Source organism: Pezoporus wallicus, unplaced genomic scaffold (assembly GCF_028554395.1).
Source record: "Pezoporus wallicus isolate ANWC-B61680 ecotype Strahan unplaced genomic scaffold, APGP_CSIRO_Pwel_v1 scaffold_7107, whole genome shotgun sequence".
In the NCBI taxonomy this organism is placed as follows: Eukaryota; Metazoa; Chordata; class Aves; order Psittaciformes; family Psittacidae; genus Pezoporus; species Pezoporus wallicus.
In genome coordinates this window covers 466,425-492,310 of record NW_026642114.1, presented here as the reverse complement: position 1 = coordinate 492,310, position 25,886 = coordinate 466,425, and positions in this window count along the sequence as shown.

Below are 25,886 nucleotides of genomic sequence, written 5' to 3'. Positions count from 1 at the left end.
TGCTTTTCTCTTTCAGGACTGATTGTTCATCAAAGCAAGGACTATATTTAAGCCGTACCCTGTGTTTACGCAGTTGGCCAACGTTTTATTGTGAAACCATTGATTGAGGCCCATTAGAAGATGGAGAGCACTCAGTGCAGATGGACTTTGTGCTTCATCCATCTACCAAACTCCAACCAGCCTCTGCTGTTTCAGAGGCTTGTGATCTGACCGACTTCAGGCGCTGTCACGGGGATGGAGAAAGGCCCATATTCTCACTCAAAGGACACTTCTTGCCAAGCCTGGAGGCAGTGCTGCTTCTCAGTAAAATGGTTGTAATAATATTTTAACATGGGCAAAAGAAAAAATAAAAAAAAGACCTCCCTAAACCTTGTTCAAAGGGCTGGTGGAAATGGAGTCATGGAATCTTTTGAAAAATACAAAACAAAACACAGCCTGAGGCAGAAACCCAGCATGGAAAATTGGAGCTCAGTTAAAATCTGGCAAAATTGTAAGTGGAGAAACTTCTATTCTCTTCTATTCCATTCCAATACTAAAAGTTGCCTGATGTCTTCTCTCGGCTGGCGTAGGTACATGATGGGTACTCATCTTGGTGCACAACCAGAAGGTGTTTGCATTCATCGTGGGGATGATGCAAGAGTACTGGAGAACAGAAGAGTATAAGATGCTCACCAAAGGTTGGAGGCCTTGTGGAAGAAGCCAGGTCCCAGCCCTGGTTCAGCCACTGATCTCAGGGTACCACAGAAATGTCAGAATTCACCTTTCTGTCTTCCCTCCTGACTGTCCTTTGAGCATGAACTAAGCAAAGGACATTCCTACCTTCTTGGGGCTGGTTTGCAGAGCCAGTGGGCAGGTGGAGTGAGAGGGGGCTTCAAACGTGGCCATAGCCCCATGTGCCTCTGTGTCCCCTTGCAAACAATGCATCCCATCCGCCAACACATCAAGAAGGGAGAGTGGGGGCAAAAAATACTGTGTAAGGGTAGTGACAGAGAGGATCTACTTAGTAAAGCCAGAAGGAAATGCTGTTTATATCTGTAGGCATGGGGGGACCGAGTAATACTCCTTGCCCAGACAGGATCTCTGTCCCCACAGTGAGTGGGGAGGGCTGTGAGCTGTGCAGTGCTGGCACAAGCAGGACAGCCTGCATGTCAAAGGCCAGCCTGGCCACTTCCTGCTTCCTCCATATGGGACATCCCCCGCTAGTGACTCAGAGGCCCTCAGGAATGCATGTCTGAGCCTCTTCCCCTCAGCCATCTGGGAAGTGTCCTCTTCCTGGGAGGCAGCCTCATCCTCCTGAGGCCGAAGCCTGTCCCTTCCTCCACCATTGGCGCAGCTCTGCTTCAGGCACATCTACACATGACCTCCCTCTGCTTGCTGTCCCTATGGCTGCATCCAGAGCTCCTGGCTTGTCTTGCATGGACCCAGTCACATCTGGACTGCTCCATCACCCTGATGAAATGAGACTTCTCCTCTCACTGTTCCAAACCTGGGGGAATCAGTCATGGGAGAAGGTGAGGGAGAAACTGCCACAGGGTATCCCAACACTCAAGAAGCAATGGGACCCCCAAAACTGCCTCAAATGGGGAAAGTGGGACAACCCGGAAGGCGTGGCTTCTGTTGATTAATGCAGAAAGAGGTCAGAGGAATTGGAGAGCAGATCAATCTGTTGCTGCAAGGGGCCAAAATGAACCCAGCTAGGGTTCATACAAAACTTGATGGATGCCATTTCTTATACCATTTGGGTTCATGTCTCATGCTCAGATGAAGCTGAATCAGAGCCAGCACGTTGCCATTTGAGCTACCGCAAATGCTGTGGCATACGAAGATGAAAACAAACTATGAGTCTCTTGTCTGTTCAGGCCCTGGGAACACCAAGCTTTTCTTCTGTGTATGTGGGAAGTTAGGAATAGGAGCCTTACTTGCAGTCTTGCCTTTTTTTAGGTACCAAGGTCCAGCTCCATGTAGGTATGTTAGAAGTCCATCTCCTGCTGGAGCTTTAATTGACTCTTAATCCTGGAAAGAGCTCCTGCTTCATCTTTTTTTGTTTGTTTGTTTGCTTAGGACATATATTGAGCATTGTGCTGACCAGGGAACACCCAGCCAGGAGGACTAGGCCCTTTCTTGGTCCTTTCTTAAAAAAAACCCATCATTTAGTCTCAGGTACTCGCTGAATGCTGCCTGCTGGTATGAAGACAGTGGAGTTTGACTGCAGACATACCAGAAGTGATCTATTGTACCTGGTCTGGACGGAAAGGGGACAGACTGCCAGCTAGAGTGCCTGGACAGACACACTGTGGTTAAAGTAGTCTTGATTTTTAGATGGCAACGGTATTAAACGTATGTAAAGCAGACAGACTGGTGCTAAAGTACTTACTGGGAACATTAATAAACCATGGACCACCCTTCCTCATCATATGATGTGGTTCTGTCTATAGGCAAGATATGTAAAAACAATTTAAAATTAATTTAGCTTTTAAACCTTTTAAAAACATATAAAACCCCCAACCTTTTGATATAGGATTGGGCTGTTTTTCCAAGTGGGAAAATGTTCACATCAGGATTGATTTAATTTTTTTTCCCCTTTTAAATCATAAACAGTCCTGGTACAAGAAACAGTAGCTGTTATTGATTAAAAGTTCATTTGCCTTGTCTTTGCTGATGATTGATATTTGGGAAGGAGGGATAGAAGAAGGGAAGGGTGTTGTACTTTGGAGAGAAAAAGAAAATGTGTCACATGTTACCTGCATCTTAGAATAATGTTAGTGTTGGAAAGCGTATGGGTTGGTTTAAGGTTCAGTATATCCTGGTCCTCTTTGTGTGTGTGCATGTGTTTTAATGTGTTGGACGCGCCCTCTTTAAATAGCAGTGTGATGCAGGAGGGGAGCAAGGCAATTGCATTTCCAAATGGGATTTTTATGGCCCATTGAAGGAAGGCAGCTACCCACTGAATAACACCGCGCACTTTCCAGTGGCAGATTGTAAATGCTTCCTTTCGTGAGCACATGTGCCACGCTGCTGAGCAGGCAGCAAGAGCAGGAGGTGCCACAGCACCACAGGATATTCAGGAGCTGGCAGGTTCGCTCTGACACCTCTGAATCTTTATTGGGCCCCAAAACCCCAAGCTGGTGTATGAGAAACTACAACAAGCTGGGGGTGCAGGATACAGCCACTGAATTGCCGGGTTGTGAGCTGGGGCCGAGACAGGCTGTGGAGGGGGGGCTCTGTAATTGGTTCTTTGCTCCAGGGATGGTGGGCATGGGTGCACCCACTGTCCCGGGTGCTGCTCTGCATGTGATAAGCTGGTAGCACACAGGTTTTATAATTTATGACCTTCCAGAAATCTCTGGTTTCAGACAATTTACATGGAAACCACACCAGGATGCTGGAGGTGGAAGACCAATTCACTCTAGGGCCTTCAAAGGACTTAGACTCAATGAGGCATGAAAGGCATTTCTTGGTCAAAACATTTTCCATACAAAAAGGGTGGATTCAGAGAAGGTGAAATTCTGTGAATTCATCTCCGTTCCCCAAATTGTTGAATAGAGGAAGACGGCAAAAAGGGAAACGTTTTGTTTAGACATTTTCAAAGCAGAATGTTTCTGAGGTTTTTTTTTTTCCTTGGCCCAGTCTTTGGTTTCAGGACCTCCTTCAGTTTCAATAAAAAAATAAAATTCTTAAAAAAATATTTAAAACATCTGTCAAAACAGCAACTTCTCAGTAGAACCAAAATCTGCTTTTTCCAAGACTTTGTAATTTGCTGAAAATATTTGTGGCAATTTTTCTTCCCAGCCCATTCCCAGTGCAGAATGGTTGTGAACTGACAGGGCATGAGCATGACATGATTTGCAGAGCTCTTGGGTGCCTTTTCCCAGCACTTCTCTGAAGGTCCCTCAATGTGTGAAGAAACTGTGGCAAAAAAAAAAAACAAAAACAAAACAACAAAACAACAGATTTCCCAATAAAGGAGCACCAGGATGTGTCATGTACTTTCAGACTGATTTACTGATTGTAAGTGGAGATGTGGTATAATGGAAAGGTGGGACTTGTATCCATCAGCTTGACTTGCTCAGAAGTTAAAGACTTCATAGAGATGTTGCTGTCTTGAGTGCCCCTGCCCATCCTGGGACTTGCATTTAAGGGTGATGTGGTGGCTTGCTGCTCTCCTCCATTGCAGCAGGGAGCAGATCCCTGGAGCAGGGGGAGAGGGTACTATTTGGGGAGATGGGCCTGGGATGACTCTCTCATGCATCACCCACCTAATGTACCCTGTATTTGCACTGATTCTCACCTCCGCACAACAGAAATTGACTGTGCACTCATTACAAACAGTAGTGCAGAGGGAGGCTTTCACCTAAACAGCCAGAGTTAAAGGTATCTTAGCCTTAGGCTAAGGTAACTTTGACTTGAGCTGATTCATTACACATTTTCTAAAAATTATTATGTCCATAACATAGAGGCATCTGGAATTTTATTACATTTCCCTATGTTTTGAATTGAAAAGGGAAGACATTCCTCTGTCTGACACGTGTGGATGTTTTCTGGCCTGCTACCTGTGTAGGAGCAGGCTTCTTTACATCCTCCTGATTTTACTGCTGGCTTGCCCATAAACAACATGCCCTGCCTACTATTTGCTTACTCTAGGAACTCCATCCTGCTCTTCTGAAGCAGTTCATGGTGGTGAGAAGCAGAAACCCATATGAGCCACAGATCTGGAGCCAGGTCTGCCCCCATTCATCCCAGTGGTATTGGACAAGGGGCCAGATCCTCTGCCATTAAATTGGTTATTGACCAGCAACACAGCCACGCTCATTTATAGGAGCAGTTATTTTGGGCACATCAGTACACAAGCCTGAACCTCTTCCAGTTTAAATGATGCAAAATCTCAGTCCACAGGGGTGCAGGGTCTTGGATTTTTCAAAGTAGGACAAGTTGGAGCAAAAAAGCTTGGGAAGACCCCTTCCTTCCAGCTCATTAATGACTTGTGTTAATTACCATTAACCCTTTACTTGGCTTGGCATCATCCCCAATGCCTTTCATCCTACAGTGCTAGGATTGCATCCACATTGGAACATCCTTTTGCATCCAGGAGTGCATCTTTTGCACCCACCTACCCAGCCACCTCCAGAGACAGAGCAAAGCAAGGATCCCGCCTGGCAGGCAGGTCTCAGTCCTACAGGCAGGCATGAGACCTGGGCAGGAGTGACAGGGGACAACTGACACAGGCAACCCACCCTCTTTGTAAGGCATCGCCCCATTGCTGCCCTGCACCGAAGGGGCTGGCACTAACCCTGACCTGCTGAGACATCACCCCCCGTCTCCCTCCCTTCTCCCTCTCTGGAGGAGATGGAGTTTCAGGCTGTGCAGCACACGCACCCGTGCCAAATCTCCTCTCCAATGCAGGCATTCCTAATCATGCATAAATACGGCAGTGGATATAGCCGTCTCTGTTGCTGCAGAGAGAGCCTTTGATCCTGGATTGAGAGCTCATGTTTCAGGTGTTTGGGCAAATCAAAAGTACAAAATAGAAACTCCAAATTGCCTTGTAATTTTTAAGAGGCAGATCAGGAAGATACTGCTCACTGGATGGGGAACAGATGTCTCTCCACCAACTTCACCGCTGTCCAGAACCAGGAGGCAACACGGCTCCCCTTCCCTGCAAGCAGAGACGGTGGGAATTTGGAGAACATTTCTCAGAGCTTTATGGATTCTGTCTGGGGAAGCGATAAGTCTGCCTCTCTGTTCAAGCACCAGCTTCAGTTCAGAGCTAGCCATGCCCTCCTGCCTTCTTTCACCTGTGGTTTTTGGGACCCACAGCTCATGGGCAGCGTGGTAGACCCTTGCCCCAGATGTTTATCCAGGGAATCAAATTCACCTGAGAAGTAAATAAACTCCGTGTAAAGCAGGTGAGGTTGGAAGCAGGATGGTCACTGAGTCAGGGACCAGGGGGAGGCTGGTGGAGCCACCTAAGGGATGATCTACAAGGGGAAGGAGCAAGGCTTGCCTTTTCTTAGATAGAGCATTGGTGAGGGCTGGGTCTGCAGCCAGGATCCCCAGGGTGGGGAGCACCCTGCTTAGGGACTGTATGAGATTTCCAGTGCCTCCCTGTGGGCTTTGCCCTTCTGGAAGAGGATATGGTGTTTAGAGATGCTGTCATTTGAAAGCCCCCTCAACCAGTCAGGGAGGACACAGAAGGGGCACCTCATGGCAGGGGTGATCCAACAGTGCCACGAGGATGCATGTATGTGAAGTGGAGTTGCACTGAAGAGGGCAGCTGGCTGCATTAGAGGTAGAAAGTGTATGGGGTGATGTGCCTAGACCCCATTATTGGTTAGTGATTGGCCCCTGTGCCAGCAGTGGTGAGACAGCCTGTGACCACATGGTGTCCTAGAGCCTTGTAAGCCTGAGGCTGGCAGCTGGTTTGATGCTCCAGCAATCATGGTGCCTGATTCCCTTTGCTTTGGTGCCTTGTCTGGATCTCCAAACCACTTGAAAGGTGCCAGGGCTGGTGCTCATGGCTGCCTGAGTCAGCAGAGGAGGCAAGCAGGAACCTTGAGGTTAGAGCAGAGCCTGTGAGTCACAGCTGCTGGAGCCACTGGAGCAGCATCTGGGAGCCAAGATGGTTTTTGACAGAAAGAAGCAAAAACTGCTTTTGGCATTGAGAGAAAACCTGAGCAGGGTCAGGCAAAGGGGATGGGAGGGGACTTTTCTGTTCCCTACTGAAGGCTGATGACCAAAGGAGGTCTCAGTGCCTGGACAGTCCTAGGCTGCCTTGGTATTGGTGCAGGAAAGGGCTTCCTCCTCCTCTTCCTTGCTGCTAGGCTGGTGGATGCATGGGGACCTGCTCCATCTATGGGGCTAGCCCTTCCCCAGGCAGAGTAAGTCAATGTTTTGGAGAGAAATGAGATGTGGGGGAAGATTTTCCAGCAGTAGTGGTGCTTTTCTTCCCTTACAAGCTGTTGGCTGTGTGGTGGGAAGCCCAGGTAACCTGACAAGACATGCATGGAATAACCCAGCATAGAGCAGTCATGCCTGAATGCAGTGACTGGCCTTGCTGGTGCCAGGGCTGATGCTGTGTAGGAGTGTGAAGGTCTGCATGAAGGTGGTTCAGGTCTAAGCAGTGGCCAAAGGTCTGTGCTGGGGTTGAATTGTGATGAAGAGAGAAACATGGTCCTGGCACTGGTGTTTGCTCTGGGAGAGCTGGTTGTCATCCACACTGGGATCCCTGCATGGCTTTTAAGGAAGTGTTGAGAAGCCAGTAGCAGTTTGTCCCCAAATATCCCTGAGGGTTTCAGAGGGAGATTCCCAAGCTAGGCTGGAGAGGAGCACCATCAGCCTTGTACCCAGTGTGGTACCCACTGCTTGGTGTGTTGAAGAACTTGAGTCCATCTTGCTGGACCATAGCACAGTCCTCTTCATCACCCTGGGAGACCTTCTCTGCCTACTGCTCTACAAGCTGCCACCCTCTAGTGTCATGTTGTCTGCAAACCCCACAGCATGGGATGGATCTACTCACTCTTTGGCCTTCAGCATCCATGATTTATGGTCCAGGCAGGAGGCCTGTCACTAAGAGCACAGCTTGGCCAAGATCCTTCATCTGGGAGCAGACTAAATGTCTCATCCATGCCGAGTCTGGCCTCAAGCTGATGGATGCCAGCTCCAGCACTGTGTTTGTGAGACTTCAGTTCTGTGCTCCCTTAAATCCTCCCAAGGGTGGGGAGGGGGTGTGGGATGTGATGGGGCAGCTGCTGTGAATTAGTCCCCTCTGCTAATTTGCCTCTGAGCCCACCTCTTTCCCCCCTCCCTGAAAGGCAAGCTGCAAACCCCTCTGAGTTTATGATCTGTGAGTTCATGCAGCCTCCATTAATTTCATGAGTAGATTTTCCTATATCTACTCTCATATATCAGCCACAGGAGCAGGAGATGGTGGTGGCAGTGGGGGAGCATGATGTAAGCCCAGTCTGACACATATCACTGCTGGGAAGGAGGGCATGTGAGCATCAGTCCTGCCTCTCCCATCCTTTCCACCTTCTCCTGATGATGCAGGGAAGTTTTGAGGCTCCCCATGTGTCGTGGTTTAAGCCCAGCCAGCAACAAGTACCACGCAGCCACTCACTCACTCCCCCCCTTCCTCCCCTAACTCCCAGAGGGATGGAGAGGAGGATCAAAAGAATGTAACTCCCACAGGTTGAGATAAGAACACTCCAGTAACTAAGGTATAACACAAATCACTGCTGCTGCCACCAATAATAATAATGATAAGGGAAATGACAAGGGAAGAGAATACAACCGCTCACCACCCGCCGACCGACACCCAGCCTGACCCGAGCAGTGATCTGGGCCTTCCAGGTTACTGCCCCCAGTTTATATACTGGGCACAATGTGCTGTGGTATGGAATACCTCTTTGGTTGGTTTGGGTCAGGTGTCCTGTCTCTGCTTCCTCCCAGCTTCCGCTTCTCCCTGGCAGAGCATGAGACTGAGAAAGTCCTTGGTCAGACTAAACATTTCTGAGCAGCAACTAAAAACATTGGTGTTATCAGCGTTGTTTTCAGGCTAAGAGTCAAAAACACAGCACTGCACCAGCTACTAAGAAGGAGAAAAATGCTACTGCTGGACCCAGGACACCATGCAGAAGGGAACACTTCTGAAGTGTGGAAGAAAAGTAGCTTGTTACCTGAGAAGCCCTGGGGAGAGGCACTTGGTGCTATGGGGTGAGGGTTGTCCTCTCTGGTGTCTCAACCTGAAGGATAGGGGACTACTGAAGCCTCCATCCCTGGTCAAATTGGATGAGAAATGGGAACTGACCATAAATGACTCAGGGAAGCAATGGATCTGGGAGCCCAAAAGGGTCCAAGTCCCAGAGCACAGATTGCTGAGCTAAGCCTCCTCTGAGCAGGGCCAGCTTCTGGCCAGCAGAAGTGGTGTAACTTGTCCATGCTGCGTTAGTGTGGCTCTAAAAGACCGAAGTATAGTGGGAAGCTGGGATGATGTGTTGTCTGGGGTGTATGCAGGGGGTGTGAGCTCAAGACTGGCCATGACAGCCAGATGAGTGGCACAGGCTGGTTTACCTTACTTGGAAAGCCTCAGGATCCTTCCTCAGTGGATAATGAGAAGAGGCTGGGAAAATGCCCCCTTTCTGCTTTAATTTGCTCAGCAAAGGCAGCATAGGTGCCTCTGGCATGCAGGGAGAGTTAACCATCCCCAGAGCCCCTGGGGGAAATGCGCTATATGGGAGAATGAAAGAGGGATATAAAGTCCCAGACTTCCCTATAAACTTGTGGGGTAATTGGCAGCATTGCACTTGCTATGAAACCCAAGAAGGAGCTAAGCCCTCCAACAGGGGAGAGCTTTGGGATGAGGGTGCAAGGAGCCTGTTGGAAACCCTGGTTGTATTCCAGGTTCCTTCTCTTTTGCTCTCCCCTGGGGACCAGCTGCTCGTGTGGCTCCAGCCCAGGTGGGACTTGCTCCCCATCCTGGGGAGGAGCAGCTGGGGATGCAGGTGTGGGGACCCCTGATGTGGGTCCTATGCCCTGGGACCTGCCAAAGTGTCCTTGTCTGAAGCTTTGATTCTTCAAATCTGAGAAGGTTAACCCACTGGTAAACACAGTCTTAAGGTTTTTTGCAGTACTTTATGCTTGATGAGTTGTGGCATAGGGACTGTGTAACCATGGGGCTGCCAGGAGCTTGGGGTGGGTTGGGCTATGCAGTGGGGCAGGTTATGAGGCTGCATCCATACAGCAAGGAGAAGCCACTTGGCTTTGCTCTATGGTGTTTGCCCATGCCAGCTCCAAGGTGGTGGAGAGCCCTCTCCATGCTGCTGGAGTGGAGGGTGTGCAGCTGAGACAAAGCTGGCTCTGTCCTGGGGTTACCAGACACTTTTCCAGCAGTGCTTTGTTTCCACTGATTACCAGGGTCACTTTCAGTGACATTTTATGACGATCTGGTCATTCATTTTGAACAAAACCTGACCATTTTTGTTCATCTCACCAGTGCTTTGCATCTGTTTCCCTGTTGGCAGTGCTTGGGAATTTTTTAGCAACTTTGTGTTGAAAGACTTTGGGATTATATTTTTTTTCCCAGCATCAATTCTGCAGTGGAAAAATCCCATTTTTCAGCTACCTCTGTGCATTGACTGACAGAGTACCCTCTCCCAAAACAACAGTAACCAACCCACAAAAATTGTTCTCAAAGAAGCGATCAAAAAGGAAAGAAAAAGGCACCAACCAGGGGCTCTTTTTCTTTCTATATTCTGAGAAAGCATGTGAATTATCCTGCTTCCAATTCTTCCCAGAACATTGTAGTAATGTTACAAATTTAGTCATAAAGCTGCGGTTGAATTATAGTTATCATTGTAAAACAATAATAACTATGCAGATACTTATTATGGTGCATTAAGTTACAGTGATAGTAAATCTGTCATAATAACCATGGCAACTCTCTTAGCCGCACAGTAGGGATCCTGCGATGTTATTGATAAAATCTGCTGAACTCTGCTGTCTTACCCTCCGCAGAGCCGCTGTACCGTTTTATTGGAAATGGTGATTAAATGATGCAAACCATAGCTCCCCCGGCAGTCATTTGTTCTCTTCGTTTGCATGAAGCCCCAAAGACAAGGCATTAAGTGCTCTGTCATTTAACACATCGGACCAGCGGTAATTGTAGACCCTGGGTGAGACTCGCCTCTCTAGGAGAGAGGTTTGTAGGATGGGCTCAGGCCAAAAGGAACGGTGAGGGGGTAGGTTTGGCTCCCTGAGTGCTTTTGGGGGGATGGCTGGTGTTTGGCTGCATGGGATTTGTTGCATCTCTACTGCTTGGGGGCTGGGATGAGCTCTGGAGTTGGCTGCTGGCCTACGGGTAGCTCTGCAGGGGGCTGCTACCTGCACCTGAAAGCAGGCAAGTCCCCCCAAAAGCAGCACAAGTGCAAGCACTTGGTCTGGAAGATGATGAGGCCTCCTTCAGGCTGGAGATGGTTAATGGTGCTGGGCTGCTGGGTCAAGGCTTGGGAGTGTGCCGGAGGCAGGTTGGTGGCCATGGGCTGACTCAGGCTGTGGTCAGGCTTGAGTGCCCAGCATAGAGATTTGCATCATGCGGCTGCTGCTCTGACATGTTTTATTGACCCTGTGTCATCTCACTTCTGGTCCTGTCCAGCCCCACCACTGCCAGAATAACCCACAAGAAAGGCTGTTCTCATGAATTTCTCTGACTTGTTTGGGGTGAGTGAAGATCACACTCCTCTGGGAGCCAAACCACAGCAGCTCCTTCCTAGTTTCCATTGACCTCATGCATGTGCAATCTTACACAAACTTGTGGGGCAATGTCAGAGTGGGCACTGGTTCGCCCAGGCAAGGATGTGTGTGAAGGCATCGACAGCTTCCAGCATATCCTAGTCCCATTTGTCCAGACTGTGACAGCTTGGAGAGACCCACCTGCAGTCTCTCCTACTCTGTTCCCTGACAAAGTCTTTATCCTAGAACTGACTCTGAGTTTGTTAACCTGGTTTCCTAAGGACTGCGTGCACTGCTGCTGCTTGAGCCTTATCTCAGGTGAGCATGGCAGAGGGCTGCAGTTGGCAGAGATGTGGGAGCCAGCAAGTTTCTGGGGTGGCGGGAAGCTGTCTTCATGCAGGGCAGGGGGCTCCTGGGCCCAGCTCAGCTATATTATCCAGCGGAGAAACTACACGACTGTGCTGGGCTCTGCTTGAGCTGTGGCATGGCTGGTTGTATGCCTGGGGACATGCTGGCATGTGCTGACTGCTGTGCCCATGCGTGGTGTGGGCTGCCTGGGGCTGAGGATCCAGGGGTAAGGGTGACCTGGGGAAGAGCCTCCTGCTTGCCCTGTCCTGCCCACCTGCTGTGCTGAGCTTGCTCTTGCTCCCTTGCCCTGTCCTCCTCCCTGCCAGTGCTGCCAAAAATGGGCATGTTTCTCCTTTTGTCATTTTTCCATTGTAATGTTTCATGCTGGTTTAGGAAAAAAAAGCTAATAATTTATTGCTGTAATAAGGATTTTCTGGCTGAAGAAAAGCCCATTAAGGTCTTGCTGAGTATAGGAACCCAAGTTTTTCTGTGAGTGTTTATGTTTTCTAATTACTTACAGATGACTCCAATTGTGTCAGTGTGCAGCTGGATACCGGATTGTAAATGCTAGCTGGTTTCTGCCCCATTTGTTTACTGGCTACTCCATGCAAGTCTTGGATGGTCAGGGAGAAAGTCAGAGTTTGTTTGGAAAGGAGAGAAGATGCTGGCATGTACCAGCCTTACCAAGCTGCAGCAGTCCTACGGGATGCTTTTGGTGTTTGCTCTTGTTTAACCACCCTCTTTGCCCCAGGAAGGGACTCTCCAGGATCTCTCTGCTGCTGTCTGAGTGCAGCTGGTATAGGTCAGTGAAGCTGCAATGAAAGGAGGCAACCTCAGCTCTTGCCAGGGAGAGAGCTGGCCCTCCTGAGTAACACTTTATTTTTAATTAAATTGCTTTATTTTAAAGCAGGGAATAGGGAGGAAATCCTTGAGGAAAATGCTTTGTTTGCTTCTGGGCGCCAAGTATTCAAACAAACTCACCCTACATTTGCAAGTAGTACTGGAGGAGCATGTTCAGCACTTTAGTGATTTTATTTAAATATGTAGTCAAGGGGAGTATATCTCGGCGCTTTCTCCATTCTTACACTGGGGAGTTTCCCAGTCCTACATGAAATCCATCTGGACACCTGGAGGTACCAGCAAAGCAAATGCTTTCAGAAGAAAGGTGTATTAAGGTCACTGGCTTGGGGTGGGAATAGCTCCTGTGGAGCACTGGGATGCTGTTCCTATCTGAGCACCACACCTGCCTTTGCTCAGGTGTGGGTAAGCGTGGCTTCAAGAGGTCAGTGTGGAGGTGGGGGCTGCCAAAGGATGGTCTGGCAGGATGGATGTCAAGTCCTTATCATTGCTGTTCTGCAGTCAGTGACCATCTTCCTCCCGAGATGCACTGTGCTCTGCTCCCAAAGATCCTCTGCAAATCTTGCTGTTGACTACTGGGATCTTTTCAGTTTTGTGTAAGGATCTGTGGACAGATTTTATATTTGTTGTTGATTGGAAATCATAGAATCATAGAATAGTTAGGGTTGGAAAGGACCTTAAGATCATCTAGTTCCAACCCCCCTGCCATGGGCAGGGATACCTCACACTACACCATATCACCCAAGGCCTCATTCAACCTGGTCTTGAACACTGCCAGAGATGGAGCATTCACAACCTCCCTGGGCAACACCCTAACAAGAAAGAATTTTCTCCTTGTATCCAATCTAAACTTCCCCTGTTTAAGTTTTAACCCATTACCCCTTGTCCTGTCACTACAGTCCCTAATGAAGAGTCCCTCCCCAGCATCCCTATAGGCCCCCTTCAGATACTGTGTCAGTATAGCTGCACAAACATGTTTTATAGGTTGTGTTTTAACACTATTAAATGGAAATCTGGTATTTACTATAAGTTACATTAACTGTTACTAATTACTATTACAACAAATGCTGACATAATTATTGAAAGAAGGCCATTTTAAATTGCAAGCTCCCTATATATGCCACTGTGCAATACTATTACTGAACTGAGCAAAGGGGCTTCAAGTAAGCAGACTCTTTGATGTATTTGTGTTGCTGAAGGCATCATGGATTTCATATGTTGCAAAATCAGAGCTCTCATTTAAAAATAACTGAGCTCTCCATGCTGCTAGCTCTGCTCAGTGTCCTCTTTGCTCCTTACCTTGAGCATCAGAAAACCCCCAATAGCCAGTGCAGCTTTCACAGTGCTTGAACTCAGCCAGAGTTGTGTGGGTTTGGGTTTTCTTGGCTTGCCCAAGTCTGCAGACACAGTTTCAAGGGTTTTCAGCTCTCAGGACAGCTTTCCACTGCACAGCAAGGACAGAGAGATGTGCCATGGACAGGGAATATTGCCATGGAGCATGACGGCCTCATCCTGCCATTGCCAAGGGACTGGTTTAAGGTTTGGATCATCCTGGAGGTGAAATGTGTGAAAGTGAGGATTGCTGTGGTGTGGCGCTTCTCTGTAGTGGTATCCTTGGAGCAGGCCTAATAAGATGCTGCTTTCCATCAGGTCTGATGGGGAGAAAGGTCAGGGAAGCTGGAAAGGTTTGGTACATCAGGAGAGCAGAAATTTGAAAGTTTGTTAAATTGAGGAGGAAGAATATTGGTTTTATAGAAAGGAACTTTAAATGACTCTGGATACAACAAAAGCTCCATTTCCAGATGAGTAGATTGGGTTGCTCTTTGGGTTGCAGAGCAGGGGGGGGAAATAATCCTGTGCTCCTCATTTGGATGTGTGTGCTGGGATGTCTGTGCAGAGATGGGGCATGACCTTCTCCTGTGCTCATGAGGGCTTAGAAGGAGATGAGATACGGGGGCTGGAGCTGGTCTCAGGATCTCTCCTGCTCCGTCTGTGTGTGGGATGGCACCAGTGCCGCCTGTGATGGCTGCTTCTTAAGGAATGTGCCTTTGATGATATAGGGCACCTGGGAGCACTAAATAATGACTTATAATAGGCCATATAAAAATAAAGACTCATTTTGTTCTGGCTGTGGCTCACAAATGGAAGTTATCATCTCTCTGACTCTCTGAAGGGCCTGGGAAGCCTTTGCTGTCTTTGTAGTATGAAACTTTGGGTCTCAGGATGGGAAATAGAGGCGGGGGGTGGGGGGGAAGCAGGTCTTGTACTCTGGGGCTGCAGAGCCCTGAATCTCTGTGTTGGAAAACTTTCTCCCTTGCTGGCTCTCTCAGGGGAAGATGGGTCTTAAGGAAGTCTCCTGAATGCTGTGCTGAAGTCACCCAGCAGGGACCTGTGGTGGGACAGCCATTGTGGGTAACTCAGTCATGGCTGTGGCAGCTGCACGTGGCTTCTCAGCTGCAGAACTCGGGAAAGCAGCTTCTCCCCATGGTTTTCCTCACTGTGGGATAGAGTAGGTGACTGAGGCAAGCAGCATCCATTCAAGCATCCTGTCCATTAGGATAGCTTGCCCCAGAGTAATGTGGAGGGCAAGGATTGAACTTGTGTGCAGTTTAACCACCTGACCCTGGAGCACTAAGGCTTTGCTTGCCTAGTAAAGACCTTCCCTGTAGGACTGGCTTCTTTAGGTGGCCATGATAATCTGCTTTGGATGCCCTTGGCCAGAAATGCGAGTAAGAGCTGTGTGGAGACGTAGCTCAGGGCCATGAGGGAGTAATGGAGGAGCAGCCCTTGCCACCATGGAAAGACATCTCTGCTTCACATGCAGGTTTGGGAGATCCTCTCAGACCAAATGAACCACAATGTGGGAGAGGTCCAGCATGGCCTTAAGATGTCCCCATCCCAGCCCAGGGAAGGAGCATCCAGCTTCTGCTACCTCTAAGTCGTGCCCTACCCAAGATGCATTAAAACCCCAGCTTGTGTGCATTTTAGTGCTACAGACTCATAGCTCACTGTGCTTATTGTGTGTTTCTAGTCTGCTTTCCCAAGAAAATGAGTCCTTTGCAAAGGGCTTTCTACCTTTTTTCCCCTTTTCCACCCCATAATTTGCTGCCAGATTTGAACCACCTTTCAGCAAGGCAGAGGTTTAGGTTTCTATGAGTTTTGTGAGAAACAGGAAGTGGTGAGTGGAGCAGTACTGGAGGTATCCTGCCAAGGTCAGGCTGGTGTGTATCAAACATGGAAGCCCTGGAGCTCATGCCCTGTGGTTTTAATCCATGGGTGCTGCTGGCTGTTGGGGCTGGGAAGTGATGCTGGGCTGCTCTGCCTTGAACAAAGCACAGCCCAGGGAATTACGGATAAGCACAGACAGGTGCTGTCTGTTCTCAGGGTGAAAATAAAGCTATCGGGTAAAGAAGATGTTACTGCTGTTAAGAAAAAGCTGCTTCCCAGCCTGCACCTTTATCTCTGGAGAAGCATTAAGGTGTACAGAGCAGACTTGCAGGAGAAGAGGACCTGCTGGCTTGGCTGTGGGATGCTGCAGGCTTAGAGCATCACCTGCCAGTGCTAAGGGCTTGCTCATAACATATTTTTTTACATCTAATAGGAGGAAAGAATGGCAAATAATCCATGAGGAGAGTCCCACAGCATATATATTGGAATAACAGATGGAAATATTATATTTTTTGAAACATTCTTGCTACAGAACTGCCTCTTTGAAGTGTGTTTGAGCAGAACACATTGTGCCAAGAACAGGGGAGAAATTATTTGTGTCAGCAGAGCTGGGAGCTTGCATGTCCCAGATGCTCCAGAGTCCCAGCATGCTGGGCCACTCACCCTTGCCAGGGAGGAGCCGGGGGGATGAGGGTCCGGCAGGATCTGTCCTCTGCAGACAAATCCACTGGCTGTGCCCAGGTAAGATTGTGAATGTGGTGCTTTCCAGAAATGTTACATCCTGAGTGTGGTGCTAATGGCCTCTGCTCACTAGCAGTGCTGCCTGATTATGTTTGCGTCTATATCCCTCCACTCCCTGCAACGATAAGTGGCTTTTGGGAGAGGGGAAAGGGAGAAGATTGAAGTTTTTGGGGATCTTTCTCCAAAAAGCCTGAAACACACCTTATCCTTCCACCTGATGCTCTTGTTCTTGGAAAGAAGCTTTGTATTCAGTCGATCTGGGGGAAACTAAAGAGGCAGCAGCACACTTCAAGGGATATGCCTGGGGATGTGGCATTAAATCAGAGGCTGAGAAGGAGAGGGGAAGGAAATGGTGGTGGATGTAGGTTGCAAGCATCCAGCATCACTAAGGGAATGGGCACAAAGCTCTTCAACTGGAGAAGAGCTTCATCGCCCAGCTCCCATTGAGGTGGCTCTGCAAGGCTGGGGGACATCAGCACCATGTGCCTGGACTCAGAGCCAGGGGAGCACCATTGCTCAGTCTGCCCACTTAGCAGGGATAGGTTTGGGTTGGAAGAAGCTTCCCCCAGTACGTGCCATGAGGGAATAAAACAATGCCAGGCAGAGTGACTAGGCTCTCAGCTCTGTTTAAGGGGTCCCTTTGGGTGAATAAATACTGCTTTGGTCTTCAAAAGCTTTTTCCAAGCCTGGCTGTGGAAGAAGGTGGCTCTTGGTGTGGTTTGCTCCCAAGATGCTGGCAGAGAGCTCCAGTCCTGGATAGTCTTGACCTCAAAGCAGGTGTCCTGGAAGAGCTATCCTGTGCACACACCGTCCTCCTGCTCACAGGGATGTGCTGTAGTGTGTGCTGTCCTGGGCCTGGCTTGGCAGCGGGCATGGCTGGTAGAAGAGCAGCTATGTCTCCTGCACCAAGACAGGAGGGAAATGGAGTCCCTGGGTGGGACAGGAACCAGGCAGTGCCTTTTCTTGGGCATGTTGGGCAAGCAAGCACTCATCTCCAGGGTGTTGGGAAGCAAGGGAGTAGGAGGCCATGGGTAGGCTGTAACAGTAACAGTAATAGCAAACCCACACTGAAACCAGAGGCATTTTCGCTCTTGATGGCTGGCATCTGGGCTTACTGGAGCAAGGACAGCTTTGATGTACCAATCTTATTCAGCAGAGCAGTTCCCTGGGCTTGCAGGATAAGTGCAGTTTTGATGTGGAAGGCAGTTTCTGCTATTCCACCCTCCAGTCCCTCTCTCCACTGGAGAGGATGGTTGTGTGTGTGTTGCATGTAGAGAAGCTGCATGGCTCCAGCTTGTCCCCAGGTCAGCCCGGCCAAACTAGGGCATTTGCAGTTCCCAGAAACATTTCTGTCCCTCTGAGCAGACAGATGTGACTGCCCTTAGAGCTGACATGTGCTACAGGTAAGTGGAAATGTGTAGGTGCTGAAGGATGCTGTGCCTCCCAGGGATTAGCAGGAAGCTGGCTTTGTGCTGGTAATTTCCCCGAGCTGGTATGGCTGTAAAACATCAGGACAAGCATATGTGGGTCCTCTCTACCATGCAGCTACAATGTGTTTTCCCTTCACAGCATGGGGCAGTGCTAGCTGCTTGGGGCCGTCTTGTGACAGCAGGCTGCAATGCTATGCCATACCTGTTTGATCTCATGGTGCAAAGAAGTATGTGTTACGAGCTTGTGATAAAGTTCCTGTGATAAAGCAGTGAAGATGTGACAGCTCCAGACAGGCCCCCATCCCAGCCTGCACTCTGGCATTCAGATGTTGCTTGTGCCACTTCACACACTGCTGGTGGATGTTCACAGCAGAGCTGCGCTAAGAGCATTTAAGACTTTTAGAGGTATCTGGGAATTTGGTTCCTCTTTAGTAGGAAGTGAAGTTTGTGAAGGAAAGTGTGGCATAGGAGCTGCTTGCTGAGTTGCCCCAGCACAGCAGCTATGGTCCTGGGTCCCTGTCATCCTTCCAGGGGTTAGACAGAGAAGCCTGAGGAAAATAGGCAGGTTTCCATTTCTGGCCTGGGTTATGGTGCTTGTTAGCTAAGGCTCTGCTACTTCATCATGGGGATTTGATTTGATTTGGACATGGCTGCAGAATGTGTGTTTGCTCAGGGATTTCCTTTTCAGCTCTAACACACATTCCTCCTAAGGGATGGAGAAACTGAGGCAGAGGGACTCACCGATGTCCCTGTCTTGCCACTGGGCATGGAGCAAGGTCACCTGCATTCTTGGCTCAGTGCAGGAGAGCAGCTGGATGCAGCTCTGCTCTTGAGGAGCCCTGATCTTCCTGTGTTCTCCAGCAAGCCCTTGGGCAGCCAGAGACGTCTTTGCTTCCTCCAGCCTGATGGCAGTTCTGCTCCTAATAAGTTAATCTGATGGGTTTTGTCATGAGCAAAACAAGAAATCACGTTTTTAATAATAAAAAAGGGTCCTGCATCTTGTTAACATCTGGAGTTCAATCATTTCTGTGCTCAAAACTGTGGAATGCCTCAGCACAATATAAATCTTGCCACTTGCTGTACATGGGCTCCAGATGGGGAGGGAGAGTTCATGTTCACTTGTAACCCATCTGGGTGCTGGCGGCTCCAGTCGGAGCCACCACAGCATGTGGCTCCCCCGGTCCCACCCTGGGGAAGAGAAGTGAATCTTTTAAATGGGCTCTGGCACCCAATGCTGGGTGTTTGCATTTGGCATGGCAGGGTTGTATCGTGGCACTCCCATACCCATGCTGCCCATCTGGAGAGTGGCTTGCAATGCGGAAGGTTTCCCAGGACCACATGTTGATGGATCCACAGCCCAATGTTCCCACGGGACCAAAGCAAAGACCAGGCTGGACATCTCCATTGGGTGATGCACAAACTGGTCCTGAGACCCAGCATCAGGGCTGGACCTATGTCTCCTGCCAGCTTCATAACCATTGGATGGGACAGTCTGTGGTCAGCGTGGTGGGACCCTGGGACCCTGAGTCCCCATAGGCTTGTGTTGTCTGCAAGCATTACCACCTTGGTTTTCACACAGATCAGTGATAAATATTAAAGCCCAGAGTAGAGCTGTGGGATGCCCAGCTGTTAACCTAGCATTTAGTCTGAGAATGAAGTATTTATCTTTGCTCCTTTGGCAGACTATAATCCTGAAAAGTTCCTTCCCTTTCACATAACTAATTTCCTTAAAGGTCTCTTGAGGTGGGCTTTCTTTGAAAATCTAAGTGTAGCCATTACACCATGAACATTTTTAATGAAAGCATTCTGGAAGTTTTCTTTAATTTTCACTAAAAAAAACTTGAAAGTTGCATTTTTTTTTTTTTTTGCTAAACCAAGATTTTGCAAGCCGAGGCCAAAACTCAATCTTTTTCCTAGGTTTTTTGACATTTCAGACAAGTCAGGCAAATTTCCACAAAAAGAAGTTTTCTTTGGTGGGTTTTTTCTTTTTTTCTAACTTGCCTGTCACTGAAAAATGACCTGCTAAAAACTGCTTAGATGGAAGTTTTTCAAGCAGCCACAGTCAGGGCATTGATGTGAGAAAGCAGTTGTGAAGCTGCAGCCAGGAATAGGAAATGTATGTTTGGAGGGTCAGAGAAGCTTGTGTCTTTGTTGGTGTTATTGGTGAAGAATGGCTGTTTAGCTTCTCTGTCTTTAGGCATGTCTGGTCAAATAGCTCTGGGCAGAGTTCAGATGAGGAGCAGGAGAGGAGGGAGGCTGGAGGTGATGCATAATGAGCAGGGATCCATAGCTCTCTTGAAACAGCAGGACTTTGCAGCTGGCAGCATGGGATCTGGTCTCCCTGGATTTGGGGATGTCTAGAGCAGAGACATCCTGTTGCATTAACATCATGCTGCAGGTTTTGCATCACAGCAAAGCTGGAGGTTGGGTTTTCCCTTGCAGGTGATTCTATATCATAACATAAAGGTTTACAAGCCCTGGTGCACATGATGTATGCCTAAATCTCTTCTTTTCAGGAAAGTCGCTAAAGTGTGCCCTTTGAGACCGTATTGGCAAAGGTATGTAAGCTCTTAACTGCCATTAAAAACCTTGCGTGTTTAAATACATTCTGAGGGTCTGGGTTTTACCAGCTGGTATCTAGGTCTTATCTAATGTTCCTTTAGGCATTTTGGTATCTTTAAACTTCCTGGCCCTCAGTTCCCAGTGGCTTCAAAGGAGACCAGAGATGTGCCTGCCAGCTTTCCTAAATAGAGATGCTTTCCTGGACAAGGGCTAGATCAGTGTTCTCAGTATAGCTTTGACGGATGACCTACTGCTTTGACAACTCCCTTCCCCCAATTTCCATCATTGCCTTATTTATGGGGAAATTGAGTCCAAGCATATGAAAATAATTTTTCATTTTTTATCAGTTTGGCTGGAAAACTCAATCTGTTCCTATGTGAGGGGCGATGTGAATTCAGTACTGCTCATAGGCAGCTCTTGGTCCAGAGGACAGTGGCGAGGTGAGGGTTTCAGGGCTGCATGGATGCATGTGCTTCGTCCTGCTGGATAGGACCTCTCCTTTGTTTTTCAGGTAGTCTAGAGAGCATTTTGGGATCTACATGGCTGAGATCACCTGTGGGTTTTAAGCAACATGTTTTCCTGTGTCAGGCTAAATCTGCAGAGGAAGCTTTTGTGATTTGCTTTGAGGCATGGAGCTGTTCTCACCTGGCCTGCTTTAATTAACATTGGTTGATGTCAGTGTGGTGGTAAGGCAGCTATGTGTGTCCCTGCCCTGAGTGGAGGGAGGGTACCAGCATCTTGGCATGAACTTGGAAGAGACGGCTCTGGGTATGTGTGAAGAGGCAGATGGCAGTCACCAACACAGCCAGACGTCTATGCTGGTCAAAACCTGGCCTTTGAAATATCTTTTTCCACCCCAGAAGGCTTGGCTTGTGGCAAATTGAATGCTTCCACATAAAATGTCAGTCTTCTTTTTGAAGAGCTCCAGTTTTAACTGGAAAACCAAAAAGAACCAAACTGGAAATGAAAATATTGGGGCTGCAAACCATTAGATTCCCAGAAATAAAATAAATAAATAAATAAATAAAATCAGGACAAAATGTTTTGGTTTTGGTTCCCAGCTTTTTTTCCCTGGGAAACAATCTACCCCTCATTTGACAGAGGAAGAAAGAGGCAGGCAAAATAAATCCATGGCAATCTCTGCCAAACTAATCTGGGGGAAATATTCCTTTCTGACCCTAAAATTGAAGTTCTGGTAGTCCCTGATGCTAGCAGGATGGTCAGAAACCACTGGGGTGGTTTCCCATCACCCCAGGGCTCCCATCAAACTCCCCTTAGCTAGGACCCTCAGAAGGGAACAGGGAGAAGATGGGTTGGAAATCATCTCACTTTGATCAAAGCCCTCCCTTTGATCAAAGCCCCCAAGTCTGTCAGGCTTAAGCAGGTGTTAAAGTTTTATCTGTGGTTCCCCAGTGTGGGTTTGCTGTTGCTGACCAGGCTGTGGCTCTTCCATGCACTGAAAACCCAGTGAGGAAGGGTCCCAGCTTCTTCTTCAGCTCTTGTAATGGAGATGCATAAAGCAGCTCTCTCTGTTTGCTTTTCCCCTTGTCTATGGTTGAGTATCTGTTGATGTTGTTTGCTAAACAAGAGCGCCGGTGGCAGAGGAATTAGAAGAAATCCCTTCTTAATTGGAAACAGTGAGTCTGTGTATTTTTTCAGTTGTCTATTTTGGGCCTTGTAAAATTAAAGTTATTAACTGTAATGCAGCGGTTTCCAGATTCCCACAGCCCTTTACAATAGTGGGGAAATTCATCCCAGGTCACTGGGAGCCTTTAATGATTACATTAAGGCTTATTATTAAAATAAAGTACTTGCAGCTTTATGGGAGACATCTGGCAAGGATGCTTGTCTCTCTGAAGGCAGCAAGGCTCCCTGAGTGTCCTCTCCCGGCGTGCACCGCATCCGCCCCAGCAGAGGCTTCCAGGAGTGGTTCCCTGCACAAGGATTCCCACAGGCGGGTCTCAGGGATAGAGACCTCCTTTGCTGAATGCGATAGAGAGTGGTTGTACCAGTCTGCCTCTGTGATTGCTCCATTGATATTTCCAGAGCTGACCAGCCCCTTGCTGGTGCTGCAGGTACCAGCACAAGGCCTACTGGATGCTCAGCAGAGCAGTTGCAGTGGTGTAAAGCTTCTTCATTCACCAGATAGTAATACGCAAGCAGAGCTCAGCTTCAGCTAACCCCAGGTAGGAGGAGAAGAGACTGCACAGAGACAGCTGACCTGGATGAAGGCAGGTCAGCTTGAAGCCAGCTGTGCTTGCCCAAAGCACTGAGTTAGGAGGGTGTCACAGCTGATGAGCAGCTTTTATCGCATCCTGAGAGCTTACTGGTGTGACTGCAACTCTGCAGCATCTCCATGCTGCATTGTAAAACAACTCCCTCATGTTGCATGGAAAGCCAGAAGCCAAATCTCTGGGGTTTAGTGCCATAAAGCTTGCAGAGTTCCCTGGCCCAGCACTGATGGGGGGCAGGTAACTTGCAGCCAGGGTGTTCGCGTGCCGACGAGGAAAACTGTGGCTGGCGAGGCTGTGCAGGGGTCTGGAACAGCATATGATCTTATCGCTGCTTTATCTCTATCGAGGCTTGATCCCAGCAGAAAGCAGGGCCACGTGGCAGTAATTGTGTTAGGAAAACAAACTAATCTCCAAAGGGACAGAGAGCAGCTGTTGGGCTATTGGTGCTATCAAGGGAAAGGGATGTGGCCTGCCAGCTCACAGTGCGGGGCTGCTTTGCTGCTGGGGCCAGGCAGGGGGTAGATTGGGAAAAAAAGGGAGTAAAAATAAGTTTGGGCCACTAGGTGGGATTGAAAGAGTGCTTGTCATGGTGTGACATGTCCAATGTTACCTGCCCTGCTTTGCCAAGAGGCCCTTTGCCAGAAGGTTTGTGAAATGTGGTCGGAGGATGAGGTGTGGGAGTGGGGAGAGCTGCATTTAACATACTGGCTCAGCAAGAGCTCGGTTTAATCTTGGCAGATCACCACCCACCCTGATGTCTCCTCTGTGCCCGTTGTCTAGTTGAGCACTAGGATTGCAGAACTTCCTCTTAATGTGCTTCATACAAATCTTTCTTTGTCCCCCAGGCACCCCAAAACCTGCTGCTGACCACAGCTGAGCCACGGGCTCATACCAGGGCCGGGCTTGCCTTCACTCTTCACTCCACTCCCACCTCTTCAGCCTGGTCTGGTGGCTCCAGACAGGGTCTCACTGGCAGGGCATCACCATGGGATGGAGGGCTGGACCCTGAAGGTGTGATGGAAGGAAGATCTTGGATGTGTGTGGAGACCAGGCTGCAGAAGCCTTCCTATGCAGCCCTCCCCAGATGTGCAATGGAGAAGAAACACCCAGTGGTTAGGCTGGTTTTGAAATGGTTCTCTCCTGTGAAGCCAATTAATTACAATGGTTTTATAACTGTTGGGCTTGGCCCTCCCCACACCTCTCCTCTACCTGGATCTCCAGCCTAGGAGCTCGGGCACTGCTGTGCAGTAGAACTCTACCACAAGATGCGGATCCCCCCAAATCCTGTGCAAGAACATCTCTGGGGTTGTGCAATGTGGGGAGGAAAGCAAATGGCAGAGGCAGGTCAGCCCCACGGGTTACATGTGAGCCTCTCCCTAAAAAGCTGAATCAAGCCCCTGGCTTTGAATAACCCAAACCTGAGGAAAGTTAAAATCCAGCTCTGAAGTGTCTGGCTCCAACCCAACACAAACATTATTGTTGCTCCTGGATTATGCAGTTTAACAGAAATGAAAATCCTATCATTAAGTAATGCCAACGAGATACACGCTTGTGTCTTGTGTTTAGTCTGTCCTATGAACTCTAACTATTCTATGATTCTATGAACTCTACGAAGGCTCCAATCAAGATGGACTTAAAAAAAAAAAAAAAAGCCCAAAATTACTCAGTTCCCAAAAGTTTTCCTGAAAATAATTTTTTTGCCATGTTCCTCCCCAGCAGTTAATTAAGAGTTCTATTAAATGTTGACAGGCACTTGATAATGTTATATATTGCAGCAGGCTCTGTTTGTGGTGTTACAGTCATGGCAGTAAAACAGTTTCCATTATATCCCTTCTTTTCATAAGCTAATAACTTTTGAAAACATTCACTTTTCAGGTTACATTTTTTGCATGCCTGGCCTTTACCCAGTGGGGAATTATTTTTGGAAACTGAGTAAAACCCACCCAGTCCTTTTTGAGTTATAGAATGGAGGGGGAGAAAAAAATAGCACCTTTTTGATGGGAATATAGGTGGGGGAAAAAGGTAATAACATAATTTTTCTAAAAGGACGGATAGCAAAAGCATGTGATATCTGATGCATGCTTTGGGTAGGCTTTGCAAAGTGCCTAGGGCATGTCCCATCAGAAAAAAAAACTGTCTCTGACTTAAAAGCCTTAATGAGAGCCTCAGGAGAATCTGGTTGTCACCCATGAGAAGTGACTCTTGGTTGCAGGTTAAAAATAGGGGTTGGTAATTAATAACTCTTTCCTTCTGGCAGCATTTTTGAGGAACTGACAGTATTTCTCATCTCTCGTGGGGATGAAGAGTCAGTCCTGAAAAATTCTGTGAACTAAAAAACCAAAGGATAGGATCTGTTTAGGTCAATGAAAATATTTTTCTTTGATAATTTTAAGCTTCCTGTTTTGATAGGCTTTTTCCTACAAGCAGCCCAATTCTGAAGAGAAAAGACCTTTTCAACTAAAACCCTGGGATGTGTCACTGAAGGAAATGTAAAAGCCAAACATTTGGACAATTTGGAAACGTGTGTCAGTGTTCTTTTCAAGTTGAAACAACGGTCTGAACCACTCTCATCTGCAAAAAGTTAAATGGGTGTTTTCCCACCAGCCTCACTCCCCTTCCCAAGCCCGTTGCATTGGGAGTTTCCCAGCTGGCTCATGTTAGATGGTGGATAAGATGCAGTGATGGGCAAATGAGATGGAACAGCATTGGCAGAAGTTAACTTGAACCATTCTGAGATTTCACTGGACTCTTGACTGTAAGTATCTCAGGGAAAAAGCTCTGGGTGGCTTTAAGTATTTGTCCTCCTTCCCAGCTGCCACCATCGGGATCTGTCAGGAGGAACTTCAAAGGCATGTGGGTCCCCTTAAAATGCTGAAGATACAGACAAACCTCTGCAACCTTCAAAAGTATCTAGGATTATCTACCTCCTGATGGGGCCTATAACCACACTGGAAAGCGGGATTTAGGCTCTTAAATCATTCTTGTGCTTCGTTCTTGTAGTCCTCATTGAGGCTGGTTCTTCTTAGTTAGTGGCAGTGATTAAAGAAGGACACACAGGTGTGGGGTCGAATGGGAGTAGGGCTGGAGAGTGATGCTTCTGTAGCATCATGTCACTTGGTGCACTGGGCTGTTTTTCAGACAGATCTAAAAGAAAAGGTGTCCTGGAGAAGGATGTGGAGGATGAACAGAGGCACAGATCTCATCAAGAAGAGGGGTTTATCCCTGAGAGATGGCAAATGCATGTTGGCAATGGCAATGAGTGATAAAGCAGAAGTAAATTGGCCACTCTCAGCCACCTCTTTTTCAGAAGTGGATGAAGGGA